At 37.0% G+C, this 18,189-nt stretch overlaps 2 long non-coding RNA genes across 2 annotated transcripts; both read right to left on the bottom strand.

The window, feature by feature from the left end:
• Window positions 1-1,618: 1,618 nt before the first annotated feature.
• Window positions 1,619-2,251, bottom strand: LOC142978022 (uncharacterized). The gene is made up of 2 exons (XR_012959733.1): window positions 2,109-2,251; window positions 1,619-1,683 (listed from the first exon to the last, which is right to left on the bottom strand). It is a non-coding gene; the product is annotated as an uncharacterized LOC142978022 (long non-coding RNA).
• A 1,512-nt stretch (window positions 2,252-3,763) lies between these two features.
• LOC142977881 (uncharacterized) lies at window positions 3,764-4,797 on the bottom strand. Its single transcript, XR_012959731.1, has 2 exons — window positions 4,655-4,797; window positions 3,764-3,838 (listed from the first exon to the last, which is right to left on the bottom strand). It is a non-coding gene; the product is annotated as an uncharacterized LOC142977881 (long non-coding RNA).
• Between the last annotated feature and the right edge of the window lie 13,392 nt (window positions 4,798-18,189).

An 18,189-nucleotide genomic window follows, 5' to 3' on the forward strand; every position in this document is an offset into this window, starting at 1 on the left:
TCTTTATTTCATTGTTGAAGTGAAGTTGTATGTTAAAAGAGCTTCTTACTTTGTTCGTTCGTTGCTTTGTTATATAATATGTAAACTATTGAAGGCTCAGAATCTTCAAAATATGAGCTATATATTTTTTTAAATTAACCATTTAGAACCTAAATAGGACGGTGTTATTTGAGAGCAGAGTGTGTGATGGCACTTTCGATATGACACAGCTCATATTTTTTAATTTCCAGGCCTTCTTATGTCCATTCTATATTACCATATTGTTTTAGCAGATTAGCCAAACAAGTGATAGAGACAGTCAGACTAATACATTTATAAAATATAATTCAGTGAAAAACAAATAAGAATCTTAATATTGGAGTTTATTGTGAGTAGGTACTCAATTGTCATCAGGAAATCACACACGGTCATTTAATTCCAAACTAAGCAGAGCTCGTACTATGGTAACCAATTATATATATATAACTAGCTGACCCGCGCAACTTCGCTTGCGTCACTTAAGAGAAGGGGTCAAAATTTTCCCCGTTTTTGTAATATCTTTCGTTACTACTTCGCTCCTAATGACCTTAGCGTGATGTTATATAGCCTATAGCTTTCCTCGGTAAGTGGGCTATCTAACACTGAATTTTTTAGAATTTTTCAGATCGGACCAGTAGATCCTGAGATTAGCGCGTTCAAACAAACAAACAAACAATCAAACAAACAAGCTCTTCAGCTTTATAATATTAAGTATAGATGATACACATACTTATATTCCAAATACATACCTACATATATAGATAAATTACAGCACAGATATTTGTCCCGGGTGGGATTCGAAACGACCACACGCCACGCTACGTTTATTGCGATGAGGTAACCATTTTAACCACTGCGCCAAACTATAAGTCTATTCTACAACGTGTCCCAAAACTCAACGTCGAAACGAAAACAGAGCTAGGCCGAGTTGTGTTGGCACTCAAAAAATAATTTTAAAAAAATCTATCTCATGTAGTTTAGAAATGACAACCATTTTTGTAAAATTGCCACCCTCTGATGAGTCTACTGTGGCAACAAATGTCTTCTTTTCTAGTTCTTTTTTTATGTGGAGTATTTTTAATTAACGCTCCTACCAATTTCCAGTGTCCAGTTAGTACCAGTCCAGTGGGCGTACTCCTGACACAGTAATTCAAAGTCAAATATTCTTTATTTCATAAACTTTAACAAGTATTTGAAATCGTCAAATTATTTTTTATCTACCACCGTTTCGGAAAAGCTGTTGCTCGTGAGAAGAAACGGCAAGAAACTCACGGCTTGCTCTTTTTAAATGTCAATATTTCCAAATTAATAACAATGTCATAATAATGATTAATAACAATGTCATTGTAATGATTTACTGTGTGCAGTGTTGAAAAAAAAAATAGAAGACATAAATAATATTCAAATAATAAAGTTACTTAGAAATCTAAGGAAAACTAAACTGTTCACACAGTAAATCATATTTCATCAAATTGTAATAGGTACATTATTTTGAAATAGACTTGGTAGAGTAAGTCGGCCTATCATCTCCATGCTACATTAATTGTTTTAGCGGATAAGCCGCAAAAGTGATAAAGACATACATAGAAAAAGACACACAGATTTCAAAAAATAATTTTAATAACTATTTATTCATTTGTCATACCAATCATCCCCCCAGTGTTTCTGTAACAAATATAATAAAGTTTTATTTGTTATAAACACGAAGAAAATTATATAAAAATAATAACGGTAGCCTTTGTTTCAACTATGTTGGAGAGCCGTCTCCAACATAGTTGGAACAAAGGCTTCATTCAGCTGCAACAACAAAGGATGTTATTCAGCTGCATCCAGTGAGACTGGAAGCCGTTTCAGTCTCACTGGATGCAGCTGAATACCAGTATTTTAAAAGGCGCGACTATGCCTATCGGACTTCCACAACCCAGTGGGTTATACCACGACACCTTCTGATGAGACTGATTGTCAGACTTTCAAGCTTCTAACTACTGGTAACGACTCATGTCACATTATATCTCTCGACTTCACTGAGGACACTTGTCTAGAGATCCCTGGTATTATTATTTACGTACAGGTAGTTTATTTAAACTTACCGGGACACACCTGCCCTCCTTGAGTACCTTGCCTTCACGACATAAGTTAGCAGGTAATGATTGTGTGATAGCGACCGTCGCGAAGAACGACAGCACGGCAAATAATACCAGCAGCAGTTTCATGTTCACTTGTACTAAATGATCTGAGTATTTGATGTTCATCCTTACTGCCTTTTATACTATTATTCAAAGTTATCAAGTAACCACAAACAGCGCAATGTTTAATAATATTCTAAAAATAAACGTCTCAAAATTATTTACAAATGACACCTGAAGCAATAAGGAAAACCAACCATTCAGTTTATATCTAATGTTGTTAGGTTTACTGAGAACTTAGGTCCTTTACATACTGACACTTTTAGCGTCGATGAAGGTGCACTACAATTGCCCCTTTGACACAGACACTCTATCACGCATGATACAACAATCGCGCATGAAAGGAGAAAGGAAAGACCACGTGCCGCGCTAATCTGTCAAGCCCGCGAAAAAATCGCGAAGACCGCGCTGCTTTCCCGTGCGTAATCCTGTACGCTCCTAAGAACGTGCGATAGAGTTTGTATGTAAAGGCGGCTATTGGAATGCGTGCATAATCGGGACACCAGCAATGGACAGACGTGTGTACAGAAACAGTCACGCGTTAGACTTGACACAGATCAGCTTACCTCAGAGTTAGAAGTAAACGGTCTTTTACAGATTTGCATGTACACAGTTGTGTACGTTAGCGGAATATTTCTGGTCTTTCAACTATAAGATGTTCTTAAAATGTTGAATATGACTTCCAGTAAAATGCAGTGACAGCCGAGTGTTATAAGTTGACCCCTCCCACGCATGTGGTCGATGGTTCAAATCCGAGGAAACAGACCATTGACTTATCGAAATTACATGTGTTTTAGAATAATTACCAGTTGCTCTAATGGTGAAGGAAAACCTCGTGATAAAACCTGGCATGCTTAAAAAATTGTTTCATGCATGTATTGAGCGCATGCAAAGTCCCCAACCTGCACTTGGAGTAGTAGACTCAAGGCCTAACCCCTTCCTCGTTTGAGAGGAGACCCTTGCCCAGCAGTTAGACAGTAATGGGTCAAATCTTGAAAGCTTTTTTTAAGGACATACCTACTAATGTTTTAGATTCGTGAAGCAGTATCGATGTAGTATGAATACTCCGCTGCTGATCGGCTAACTAATGTATCGCAACTGTATCGATGCTGGGTGTCCCAGTATGTACAGAGCTTTAAACCAAAATAATATATGTTTACTCATAAGGAAAATCTGGTTTTTGTTTTCCTTTTATTAATAATCCTCTGTCTGGAACATTCTTTGAAACTATAGGTAACTTGGTAAAGTCATTGTACTTTTTTAAACTTCTAGCGCTCTAGCATTCGACATAAACTCATTACTCATTAACTATGATATTTCTATACGCCTTCAAAAAAGGATCTCAATAATGTTTTCACGTCAGATAAGGTGGAATAAGCGTGATGCTGTAAAAAGCTGAAAAGCTGTGAAAAAGATACACCTCAAATTTTCAAGATTATGTGGGCGTACTCCTGACAGAGTAAGTCACCCTTTCATCTCCATGCTATATTAATTGTTTTAGCGGATAAGCCGCAAAAGTGAAAAAGACAAAAGAGCATACGTATAAAGGAAACACAGAATTCACTTAATAATTTTAATCCATAATTTTGATAACAATGTATTAATTTGTCTTATCAATAATCCTCCCAATCTTTCTGTAACAAAAAAAGTTTTAATTGTTATTAGTACGAAGTCAAATTACATCTTACATCGAGGAGCTCGTGGCTTAGTTAACAACAGCCGCGCGGATCGATCTCTGAGGTTAAGCCATGATTACCGAGGTCGATTTGTGGATGGGTGACCATCTTATACATATCGAGTTCCTCCGTGTTTCGGAAGGCACGTTAAATTGTGGGTCCCGGCTGTCATTTTCGAAGATCTTTGACAGTCGTTAACAGTAGTCAGAAGCTTGAAAGTCTGACAACCAGTCTTACCGAAGGGTATCGTGTTATCCCAGGTAACTGGGTTACGGAGGTCAGATAGGCAGTCGCTCCATGTAAAACACTGGTATTCAGCTGCATCCGGTGAGATTGGTAGCCGACTCCAACATAGCTTGGAAGAAAGGCTAAGCTGATATATAGTACGAAGTCAAATTACATAAAAATAATAACAGTAGCCTTTGTTCCAACAATTTTGGAGAGCCGTCTCCAACATAGTTGGAACAAAGGCTTCATTCAGCTGCAACAACAAAGGATGTTATTCAGCTGCATCCAGTGAGACTGGAAGCCGTTTCAGTCTCACTGGATGCAGCTGAATACCAGTATTTTAAAAGGCGCGACTATGCCTATCGGACATCCACAACCCAGTGGGTTATAACACGACACCCTCTGATGAGACTGATTGTCAGACTTTCAAGCTTCTAACTACTGGTAACGACTCATGTCACATTATATCTCTCGACTTCACTGAGTACACTTGTCTAGAGATCCCTGGTATTATTATTTACGTACATGTAGTTTATTTAAACTTACCGGGACACACATATTTTCCCTCCGTACCGTGCCTTGAGGACAAACTTGCAAGTTAATAGGTGTGGATGTGATAGCGACCGTCGCGAAGAACGACAGTACGGCAAATAATACCAGCAGCAGTTTCATGTTCACTTGTACTAAATGATCTGAGTATTTGATGTTCATCCTTACTGCCTTTTATACCATTATTGAAAGTTATCAAGTAACCACAAACAGCGCAATGTTATATTATGCTAAAAACAAATGACTTACTTAAATTGTTAACAAATGACACCTAGAAGAATAAGGAAAACCAACAACTAAGTTTATATTTAATCTTGTTCTTAGGGTTACTGAAAACCTATAACTTACTTTATAAACACTATCAAATTAGGGTATTTTTTCTTAACGATTTCAATAATGTTCTGCACACCAAATTTGGTATAATAAGCGTGATGCTGAAAAAAGTTTGTGAAAGCAATACTTTGATGCACATCATTTTGAATATTTCCCCTTGACTTCAATAAAAAAAGTAGCATGAGATGTATCTACATGCGTACATATAATCTTTTTCCGATAGATAGTAGCCCAGAGACTAAAGAACACTACTTGGTACGATCCTTACAAACATCCCCTGTCTCATTCACATTTATACATCTTGTCATACAGGACCGCAGGTTACGAGTACTATGCACCTGTCCTTTCAAGGCATCGCTGACATATTCTGTGTATATCTTTCTAGAGCGTCCCCTCCGTCGTTTTTTTTTTTTAATATATTTGTTACTGTAAAAGCCCGAACTGTGGTAAATCCTAAGATTTTCCGGCACAACCTAAGATTTATCAACTCTCAATGGTAAAAGTCCGAACAAGCCGGAGTTTAAAAACTATGTTACGGTACATAAAAAACTCCTTCTTCATAACTATGTTACGGTATAATTTTTAGCATAATATAACATTGCGCTCATTGTGGTAACTTGATAACTTTAAATAATAGTATAAAAGGCAGTAAGGATGAACATCAAATACTCAATCATTTAGTACAAGTGAACATGAAACTGCTGCTGGTATTATTTGCCGTGCTGTCGTTCTTTGCGACGGTCGCTATCACAAAAACATTACCTGCTAACTTATGTCCTGAAGGCGAGGTACTCAAGGAGGGCAGGTGTGTCCCGGTAAGTTTAAATAAACTACATGTACGTAAATAATAATACCAGGGATCTCTAGACAAGTGTACTCAGTGAAGTCGAGAGATATAATGTGACATGAGTCGTTACCAGTAGTTAGAAGCTTGAAAGTCTGACAACCAGTCTTACCGGAGAGTGTCGTGGTATACCCAGGTAACTGGGTTGTGGAAGTCCGATAGGCATAGTCGCGCCTTTTAAAATACTGGTATTCAGCTGCATCCAGTGAGACTGAAACGGCTTCCAGTCTCACTGGATGCAGCTGAATAACATCCTTTGTTGTTGCAGCTGAATGAAGCCTTTGTTCCAACTATGTTGGAGACGGCTCTCCAACATAGTTGGAACAAAGGCTACTGTTATTATTTTTATATAATTTTTCTTCGTGTTTATAACAAATAAAACTTTATTATATTTGTTACAGAAACACTGGGAGGATGATTGGTATGACAAATGAATAAATAGTTATTAAAATTATTTTGTGAAATCTGTGTTTCTTTTTCTTGTATGTCTTTATCACTTTTGCGGCTTATCCGCTAAAACAATTAATGTAGCATGGAGATGATAGGCTGACTTACTCTACCAAGTCTATTTCAAAATAATGTACCTATTACAATTTGATGAAATATGATTTACCGTGTGAACAGATTAGTTTTCTTTAGATTTCTAATTAACTTTATTATTTGAATATTATTTATGTCTTCTATTTATTTATTTTTTCAACACTGCACACAGTAAATCATTACAATGACATTGTTATTAATCATTATTATGACATTGTTATTAATTTGTTAAATATCATTATTATGACATTGTTATTAATTTGGAAATATTGACATTTAAAAAGAGCAAGCCGTGAGTTTCTTGCCGTTTCTTCTCACGAGCAACAGCTTTTCCGAAACGGTGGTAGATAAAAAATAATTTGACGATTTCAAATACTTGTTAAAGTTTATGAAATAAAGAATATTTGACTTTGATTTTGACTTACTGTGTCAGGAGTACGCCCACTGGAATCTTGAAAATTTTAGCTGTATCTTTTTCACAGCTTTTCAGCTTATTCCACCTTATCTGACGTGAAACATTATTGAGACCCTTTTTTTGAAGGCGTATAGAAATATCATAGTTAATGAGTTTATGTCGAATGCTAGAGCGCTAGAAGTTTAAAAAAGTACAATGACTTTCAAAGTTACCTATAGTTTCTAAGAATGTTCTAGGCACAGGATTAATAATAAAAGGAAAACAAAAACCAGATTTTCCTTATGAGTAAACATATATTATTGTACTGTAATATTATTTTAGTTTAAAGCTCTGTACATACTGTGACATCTAGCATTGATGCAGTTGCGATACATTAGATAGATTAGCAGCGGAGTATTCATACTCCATCGATACTGCTCCTTGCATCTTAAACATTAGGAGATACGTTATTAAAAAAGCTTTCAAGATTTTATTTTACGTCATATTCAACATTTTAAGAACATCTTATAGTTGAAAGACCAGAAATATTCCGCTAACGTACACAACTGTGTACATGCAAATCTGTAAAAGACCGTTTACTTCTAACTCTGAGGTAAGCTGATCTGTGTCAAGTCTAACGCGTGACTGTTTCTGTACACACGTCTGTCCATTGCTGGTGTCCCGATTATGCACGCTTTCCAATAGCCGCTTTTACACACAAACATAATCGTGCGTTCTTAGGAGCGTACAGGATTACGCGTGGGAAAGCAGCGCGGTCTTCGCGATTTTCTTCGCGGGCTGGACAGATGAGCGCGGCGCGTGGTCTTTCCTTTCTCCTTCTTCTTCTTATCGTATGGTTAGCGGTCAACCTAGTGTCAAAGTTGTTTAAGCCGCCCGAAGGCCTTTGACATGGCTTAACGACTGTTATCGTTGTAGATAAGCGATAACCGGGACCGACTTTTAGCGTGCCCTCCGAAGCACGGAGACGCCCAGTTCAAATACCACTATGCGGTCACCCATCTATGGAGTGACCGCGCCAAGGTTTGCTTAACCCACAGATCGTTTACCGACCGGTGAGCGGTCCTTTCTCCTTACACGCGCGATTGTTGTTTCATTCGTGATAGAGTGTGTGTGTGTGTAAAGGGTGCTATTTTAGCGCACCTTCATCGACGCTGAAAGTGTCAGTGTGTAAAGGACCTAAGTTTTAGTAAACCTAACAACATTAGATATATACTTAATTGCTTGTTTTCCTTATTCTTCTAGGTGTCATTTGTTAACAATTTAAGTAAATCATTTATTTTTAGCATAATATAACATTGCGCTCATTGCGGTTACTAGATAACTTTGAATAATGGTATAAAAGGCAGTAAGGATGAACATCAAATACTCAGATCATTTAGTACAAGTGAACATGAAACTGCTGCCGGTATTATTTGCCGTGCTGTCGTTCTTCGCGACGGTCGCTATCACATTCACACCTATTCACATATCAGTATGTCCTCAAGGCATGGTGTGGAGAGGAAATATGTGTGTCCTAGTAAGTTTAAATAAACTACCTGTACGTAAAGCGCAATAATTATACTACAGATGTCTAGATGACAAGTGTCCTCAGTAAAGTCGAGAGATATCATGTGACAAGAGTCGTTACCAGTAGTTAGAAGCTTGAAAGTCTTACCGGAGGGTGTCGTGTTATAACCCACTGGGTTTTGAAAGTCTGATAGGCAATCGCACCTTTTAAAATACTGGTATTCAGCTGCATCCAGTCTCACTGGATGCAGCTGAATAAAAGCCTTTGTTGTTGCAGCTGAATGAAGCCTTTGTTCCAACTATGTTGGAGACGGCTCTCCAACATAGTTGGAACAAAGGCTACTGTTATTATTTTTATTTTTTTTTTCTTCGTATTAATAACAATTAAAACTTTTTTCTTGTTACAGAAAGAGTGGGAGGATTATTGATATGACAAAGTAATAAATAGTTATCAAAATTATGGATTAAAATTATTCTGGGAATTCTGTGTTTCCTTTTCTACGTATGCCCTTTTGACTTTTTAACTTTTGCGGCGTATCCGCTAAAACAATTAATATAGCATGGCGATGATAGGCTGACTTACTCTGTCACGAGTACGCCCACTGGAATCTTGAAAATTTGCGTATCTTTTTCACATCTTTTCAGATTTTTACAGCATCACGCTTATTTCACCTTATCTGACGTGAAATCATTATTGAGACTAATGAGTTAATGAGAGACTACACAGCAGCACAGTGGATCGCGCCAGAATTTTCTACGTAATGGGCAACAGACGGTGCACTCAAATTCGGCGTAGAACTATCTATCTATCTATCTTATGGTTAGTGGTCAAGATAGTGGTTCGTGGGCCGCCCGAAAGGCCTTTGACATGGCTTAACATCTGTTATCTTAATTGACAACAACCAGGACCGTCATCTTACGTGCCCTCGAAGCTCGGAGACGCTCAGTTCAAATACCACTATACACTACGCGGTCATCCATCTATAGAATGACCGCGCCAACAGTTGCTTAACCCACAGATCGTTTACCGACCGATGAGCGCAACTGACTATGAGGCCCCAGATGCCACTTAAGACAACTATGTTTTATAGATTACCATGTTCCGCTTGCTAACTACTCCTATATAGTTTTTTATAATTATTTATTTCTCTTTTTTATGTCGACTGCTAGAGCACGGGTAGTCTCAAAAAGTGCAATGACTTTTAAATATTTTTTTAAGCATGCCAGGTTTTATCACGAGGTTTCCTTTACCATTAGAGCAACTGATAATTATTCTAATACACATGTAACTTCGAAAAGTCAATGATGTGTTACCTCGGATTCGAACCGTCGCGTCGCGTCGCCCACATGCGTGGGAGGTGTCAACTTTTATAAGTTGACACCTCCCACGCATGTAGTCGGTTACACTCGGCTGTCACTGCATTTTATTGGACGTAATATTCAACATTTTAAGAACATCTTATAGTTGAAAGACCAGAAATAATCCGCTAACGTACACAATTACTGTGTCCTTGCAAATCTGTAAAAGACCGTTTACTTATAATTCTGAGGTAAGCTGATCTGTGTCAAGTCTAACGCGTGACCGTTTCTGTACAAACGTCTGTTTATTGCCGATGTCCCGATTATGCACGCATTTCAATAGCTGCTTTTACACACAAACTCTATCGCATGTTCTTAGGAGCGTGCAGGATTACGCGTAGTAAAGCAGCGCGGTCTTCGCGGGCTTGACAGATGAGCGCGATGCGTGGTCTTTCCTTTCCCCTTAAACGCGCGCTCTTTCTCGTGCGATTGTTGTTTCATGCGCGATAGACTGTGTTTGTAAAGGGGGCTATTTTAGCGCACCTTCATCGACGCTAAAAGTGTCAGTGTGTAAAGGACCTAAGTTTTAGTAAACCTAACAACATTAGATATAAACTTAATTGTTTGTTTTCCTTCGCTATCACATTTATACCTACTTACTTAGAAGTATGTCCTCAAGGCATGGTGTTAATGAACGGAGTATGTGTCCCGGTAAGTTTAAATATAACTACTACCTGTACATATAACGCAATAGTTATACTAGAGATCACTAGGCGACAAATGTCCCCAGTGAAGTTTGTTGTTTTTATTCTTCAGAAAAAGACAACTCCCGTGCTAAAAATTGCTCTTGTGTCGCGGGGACTTTTACAAACATACAAACAACGGAGACAATTAAGTGCAACCAGACCCGAAATAGCCGCGCGGAACGATCTCTGAGGTTAAGCCACGCTTGCCGAGATTGATCTGTGGATCGGTGACCATCTTATACATATCGAGTTCCTCCATGTTTCGGAAGGCACGATAAATTGTGGGTTCCAACTGTCATTAAGTAGGCAGAAGCTTGAAAGCCCGACAACCAGTCTTACCCAAGGGTATTGTGCTATATCCCCGGGAAATGGGTTGTGGAGGTCAGATAGGCAGTCGCTCCATGTAAAACATTGGTATCCAGCTGCATCCGGTGAGACTGGAAGCCGACTCCAACATAGTTGGAAGAAAAGCTAAGCTGATATAATATGTCTGAGAGTTCTGTAACACAATTCTTAAAGCCCCCAATCCCCTTTCGCAGCTTTGTAGACACGAGGTATTACCTCTTTCTCATTTAGGACAGTCATTGGTCAATTTATGACTACCTATTATTATTTTTATTATAATTAATTTTCGCATTAATTACTTTTTTATTTGTTACAGAAAAAAATCTTGGAAGATTATAATGACAATGAATAAACTGTTACTAAAATGATGGATTAAGATATTTTTGTGAATTCTGTTTTTTTTTTCCTATGTAGATTAGAAAATAATAACTGTACCTAGTATGTTTATAATTGTCTGTTATAGCGATCATACATGCTTCGCACATAAGACGCACAAAATACAGGAAGATGCTCTTGCCCACAAGTAAGGGGAGTAAGGGGAGGGAGCCCGACTTCGTCGGGGTATAATACAAATTTAGCCCGTTGATTCCATTCCCATGGGTTCCCATCGACCCCATACAAAACCTGCCCAACAGTTAAATACGTATTATGAAAATAATTATTTAGTTAAGTTGTTCAAACGTTGTGTTCATATTTATTTATAGACTAGCTGACCCGACAAACGTTGTTTTACCATGTAAATTAAAAAATATATATTGTCACTTAGGGGTATGAAAAAAAGATGTTGGCCGATTCTCATACCTACTCAATGTGCTCACAATATTTCATGAGAATCGGTCAAGCCGTTTCGGAGGAGTATGGCAACGAAAACTGTGACGCGAGAATTTTATATAATATATATATTTTTTTTAATCTAAACCATTCTCAGATCCCCTTGAACACACACGGAAAGTTTTAACAAAATCGGTCCAGTCGTTTAAGAAAAGTTCAGTGACATACACACTTACAGAAGAATTATATATATAAAGATTAATACAATTTCAAACTGGAATCAATCTTTGTTTTTCGGTGAAGCAAAACCTATACACATACTGAGTCATAGCATGTCTTGCACCATAACAAGTTGCGTCACAAATGTTATCTTACACACAATCTATTGTTTGTTAATTAATGTTATGTAACGTTGGCCAACACTTAATAACAGTTGCCAACTGTCGGTGCGTGTAAACGGTTTACCGATTAACAAACGTTTAGCACAGTTAAGTGAAAAGTAGTACAGTGGGTGAGCTTCGAATACGTGCACGCAACCATTGCTGCGTATTTTGCGTTTATTTCTAAGACTGTTTGTACACAACGCGACATGTATCGCTGATACATGACAAGCGTCGCCTAAATATGAAAGACTATTAGACACGCTACACCTTTATCTACATAATAAAATGAAATACAGGAATACTATTCAATTACCAGAAGTCATAAACAGTGACATTAAAATATGCCTACTTTATAACTTTAATACCTTTTTAAGTAAGTGACGTTTTATTTATTTGTTTAAGCAATACATACAATTTATAACTGGATGGACTAATGAGATAGTGCATATTGTATGCACTTAATAAGTTCCATACTAATATTATAAATGCGAAAGTAACTCTGTCTGTCTGTCTGTCTGTCTGCTACTCAATCACGCCTAAACTACTGAACCAATTTGCATGAAATTTGGTATGGAGATAGTTTGATACCCGAGAAAGGACGTAGGCTACTTTTTACCCCGGGAAAAGGACGCGTTTCCCGGGAAAATTCGAAGTCGAGCATAACCAATATTATAATTACATTGAATTAACAAAATTCCGTTGTCATGGCAACTGTTTTAATGGTGGATATGCCTTAGCGCGACTTCGTTATATTAAGAGATATAAATAATTTTGAGAATATTTTTCGGGAAAAAAAGCATATTTTATATCATCACGCTACGACCAATAGGAGTAACAGAGTAACAGTAAAAAGGGTTATAAAAACGTAGAAAATTCTGACCCATTCTCTCTTATGTGACGCAAGCGAAGTTGCGCGGGTCAGCTAGTTGTACTATAAACATTTCATACATTATTTAATAAACCAGTATCATTACCTCTACTGTGAAATGTAAGACCCTTCGTACAAAAGGCTTCGCAAATCTTCGACACTCAATGCGTTTTTTTTAAAGGCCACCTCCAAACAAATCCATTGAGGTTCGTACAGGAGTCGCCTCGCCACAAAATCAAAATCAAATCATTTATTCATTTTGGTTCAATATTGACACTTTGATAGTCGTTACAATTACTGAATCTAAAAGATAGCTCACAGTTCGTCCCGTCATTAAATTTGTATGGCAGTAGTCGCTCGAAGACTTAAAACAGGTGAGCATGAGAATAAAATGGTGATTAAACTACAAGAAATCGTAGACTATTTTAAATTTCCTTTTATTTATTAATAACAGAGAATATTCCATATATATACTTAAGATTAATTATTGTACATTATATTAACAATTTACAATTGACATTTGGTATAGTAAATAGCCGAGGAGACGCCTGCGCCCGCGCTGCGTGTTATCCTTCAGCTTTTAGTCTTCTTCTTTAATACTTCATCGGGATTTGATAACTGAAACAAAATAAATAAACTATAAATATCATTGGACAACTTACACACGGTTATCTGATTCTATGAGGCGCCCATAGCCAGTTGCGCTAACCGGTCGGTAAACGATCTGTGGGTTACCAACCCTTGGCGCGGTCATTCCATAGATGCCGCCGTGCTTCGGAGGGTACGTATCAAGTCAGTCCCGGCTTTAGTCTACTAAGATAACAGTCGCTAAGTCATCTCAAAGGCCTCTCGGGCGACTTGAACAACTTTGACACTAGGTTGACCACTAACCATACGACAAACAAACATCTGATTCTAAACGAAGCAGAGCTTCTACCATAGTAATTAGACAACTGAAAAACATATTGTATCCTTCTAATTACATAATAATATAGTGTTAGAAGAAGAAAAAGAAATGTGACACAATATGTCGTGACGGTACAGGCGATCAGTCGTCTATGAAAGGCCTTGCGAGCTCATTCTGGGCTCTCTTTTCCATAGCGTTCACTAGCTAGGGGTACTTCTGCCCGTTGGAATGGTCAAACTGCATTTTTACACTATTTATTTGTCTGTAATTCATTGTTGAAGTGATTCAGTTGTATGTTTAAATAGCTTGTTATGTTGCTAAAAGTTGTCACTAAGTGCTTGTTCACGTTGGAACTCGCGGGCGCGGTGGCGGTCGCGAGCGCGGGGACGTGGCGATTTGTGTTCACGTTGGCCGCCAGGCGGGCGTTTGGCTCAAACTGGCTCAAACTGGTTGATCTTACTTGACATCGCGAGTGGATCGCGCCCGCCACCGCTAGTTCGACGTGAACACACACGAACATCTTCACTTGTTTGATATTGGCGCGAGCCCGCCACGCGGGCCGCGCGCGACGCCGCTAGCTCGCCCGCGACTTAGACCGCGCGAACGGTTTGTACGTGAACACTTCGGTACATCGCCATACGTTTGATATTTCGCGACCGCGCCCGCCACCGCGCCCGCGAGTCAACGTGAATGAGCACTAATAGTAATATAGTTCTATGCGATTGGTGTGTTTCCTTCATTTCTTTAGACTTCTGGTTTTCCTAAAAATAGATAAATTAACAACTAGACTCAGAACAGATACTTGTACTTATCACACAAATATTTCCCGGACGGGATTAAACCAAGTCATAGCACACGATATCAAATCAGAATTTTATATATTAGGATACGGTAATTAACGCTAACACAAAGTTTGCCTTGCCCGCGATTTTGTCTTAATTCAAACTTAAGTATTAATCCAGTTTTTAAGCTATCTGTGAGACTAATTTTGTTAAAATCCGTTCAGCATAATTGAGTAACAAACATAGAAACTTTCTCAGGTTTAGTTAATAAGATGTCTGTGGCCACACCTCAACTAATCGTCATTAAATCATAACCAAACATGACCCAAATAATGCAACAGTGCGTTTAAAGATGACAGATATTTACATTCTAATATATATTGTAAATAAACCTGTATCGACTTATTTGTAGGTCAGTGATTTAATTAACATCTCGCTCGAATAAAACCCGTTTGTAACTCCTATCAAGCTTTGTCGTGATAACTAAAAGTCAACAAATGAGATATTGGAATCGGCATATGATAATTAAAGCGAATTTGTATACAGTTTTATTTAACGCGGCCGATATTTGGCTACGGCGGCCATTTTAAGTGAAACTAGCCAGGTATAAAATAAATTATTATCAAAAATATATGCTAATCAATAAGAAGTTCTCTTTATGAAAGAACTAGCTTTCTCCCCCTACTTCGTCCGCGTAACTTTAAACACAATTTTCATAAAAACTTTCATCCCCTATTCTATTTCCTTGGGGGTAGAATTGATGAAAATACTTTCTTAGCAGATGCCTACGTCATAACATCTACAAATTTCAGGCCGATCCGTCCAGTGGTTTGGGCTGTGCGTTTATAGATCACTATGTCAGTCAGTCACCTTTGAGTGATATATATTTTGATTTATTAAAAATACAAATTACTCATTGTGCAAAATGTACTCTGGACTTCCCTAAATGTATTCAAGCTATGTTGCCAAAGTGAACCCGTTCGTCCTTAGAAAAACTGTCAACATATAGATATGAATCATTAATCAAAGATATTTTATTTTTAAGTTCAAGTTCACCTGGATTAACCCATAAAATACTTTTTACCTAAAGAACTCTTTTCGCGCGCACAAAGCTGGTAAAAGCTAGTAAAACATAAAGAAACAAAAACAATTCAATCAAGTTCTAAAACCGGTAATTAACAATAACATTAATATCATATGACAATGACAAGTTTGTTACGTAAACTCGAAAGTATCATAGCAAGTCGTCCGGGCCGGTTCTACAATTACTTGTACATTGTTCAACACAAACCTGACCAATGCGGAAATTGAATACACCAATAGTTAGCCATTCATTTCCACATACCACATTATTAACTCAAGTATATTGTAATTGATTGAGGGCATGCAAAGTCCCCAACCCGCACTTGGCCAGCGTGGTGGACTCAAGGCCTAACCCCTCCCTCATTACGGGAGGAGACTCTTGCCCAGCAGTGGGACATTAATGCGTTAAATAATATTCCTTGCTAATCCACGTCATTAACTACCTTCAGCAAAGTTTTGTCAAAATCTATTCAGTAGTTTTTGAGTGCAAAAATAACATACATACATTTTCATAAACTTTCGGTTAGTAGAAGTAGGAGCCTAGAGATAGGCTAAGATCAAAAAACGACACTAGCTACAAACTTTTTTCATTTAATCACATTCAAACATGGTTTCCTACGTGGTTTTAATTCTAATACAAATTGTACAATTGTTTCCTATTTAAGTTTTAATAATAATATAATCTTTATATGCAATAGAATCAAAAATAATGATTCTTACAATTTTTATCTGTCTGTCTAATTGTTTGTCAGTGCGTCACGCAAAAACTACTGCAACAAACTCAAATGCAAGGACATTAAATACTGCTTAAAACAATAAACTTAACTATTTAAGCTTTATGTATACTTCCAATATTACGCAGACAAAGCCAGACCAACGGCATTTATAATAATAAAATAATTACTGCATCTAACCAGAACTAAAGGACACCCAGACCGGTCTTTGTATAAAACTAGATCTGATAAGGAACACAAAACAAGCTTAACTGCACATAATATTATATAACAATGAGAATTAAATAAACGTCAACCTAGAATAGTAAATGGTATGCAATTTTGAAACCAAAGATCGAAAAACTATGTTGTTATCGCCGCTTATAGAAAGAAAGAAAGATATGTTTACTTGTTTATCTGTCCATTAAATCTTTAGTTTAACTCATACTTAGAAAGTATCCCTCTTATTCATAAAAATATATCAAGTTACGAAAGGCTTATAGAGAGCTTTGTTTCTTTTACTCCTTAGCGAAATGAAAAAGAGAAAATATATTGTAGTAGTTTTTAACTAAAATAGGTTTATAGTGCGTTTATGAATAAGAGGGAATACTATAATTGTAGAAAATACTTACCTTAATACACTTGTTTACGACTAATAAGTGGTCGGAAGGACATTTTGGTTTGTCCGTCGCTGCAGAGGAGACTAAAGTGAGTGTGGTAAGCGCTGCGAGCACCGCGAACAAAATCGTGAACAACTTCATGTCGACACGTGTGCACTTGGACACAGTTTCCAGCTTACTCGTACACACTCACACTCACTGCCTTTTATATTGTCACTATCGTAACATTTTCTCAAGGGTATTAAAACGACTGTGATAGAGAAGTCTTAGAATATCTTCTTTGAATGTCATTTATATTATTATGTGCTATGATTCTTCATCTTTCTTTAGCCTAAAAACTAAATAAACTTCACTTAAAACAAAAATATTGTTTTTTTTAGCTACATACTACAGTTTTTGAAATCTGTAGTAATTTTGCAGGCAAAACGATCATTACTGGATACATTTACTTAACTTCTAAATAATAAGTAGGAATAAAACCAGATCAAACTTTCACTGTACATTGAATACGCAGACAGCGTGGCTATAGCAATTACCAACTGTGTGTAACTAATCTTTACTCTCGCACGTAATTAAATAAACTGGTACAACTGCCTTTAACTAAGAATTTAAAGATTAAAATGCCATCATTTATACTTTTTCCATAAGATTCTTAGACGAGAGTTATTAATTAAGGCCCCGTCGCGTCCGTCCATCTGTCTGTTCACGATAAACTCAAAATCTACTGAAAGAATATTTATCCGTTTCTCTAATGGGTAGAGTGATTCCCAAGGAAAGTTTTATAATTATATTATTTATATAATTCATTAAGATTAACCCAGTGTAAAGAGAGACACCGGGGCGGGCCGCAGGATATAAATAAACCAATAAAAAGAATCACTACAATGTCAAACAAAGGAGATATTAAATAATATGCAGTTAGCAACAAATGGCTTAATAATACCAATGATATAAGAAATTATTAATCACAATAATATTATTAGTTTATAACACGACTGCGTAGAAAGATCTAGAAGGCATACTTAAATTCGATCTTGTAATACTGTCCCCTGCACCTAAGCGCCGTCTGAACACATAAAACATTAGGTTAGCTTTATATCAGAATTACTTAAGCGACCTTGAAACTATTAGCATTCATGCGACATTTTACTTCTAAAGTATAACTTGTTTGACCGGCTTCTTAATAAACAACAGTTTGAAAAGTGCAATATGATGATATCATAAATCTAAGATATTTTTTCCTGCTGGTATATTATTAGTTTGTTTATTTATACATAGTGTAGCACAGCTTGTTGCCACGGTTTATATGGATTAAGTAAAAAAATATTTTTCGTTGTAATTCATATTTTTATTTTTCTATTATTATTTCAAATTTGT

This window comes from Anticarsia gemmatalis, chromosome 13 (genome assembly GCF_050436995.1).
Source record: "Anticarsia gemmatalis isolate Benzon Research Colony breed Stoneville strain chromosome 13, ilAntGemm2 primary, whole genome shotgun sequence".
Classification (NCBI taxonomy): Eukaryota; Metazoa; Arthropoda; class Insecta; order Lepidoptera; family Erebidae; genus Anticarsia; species Anticarsia gemmatalis.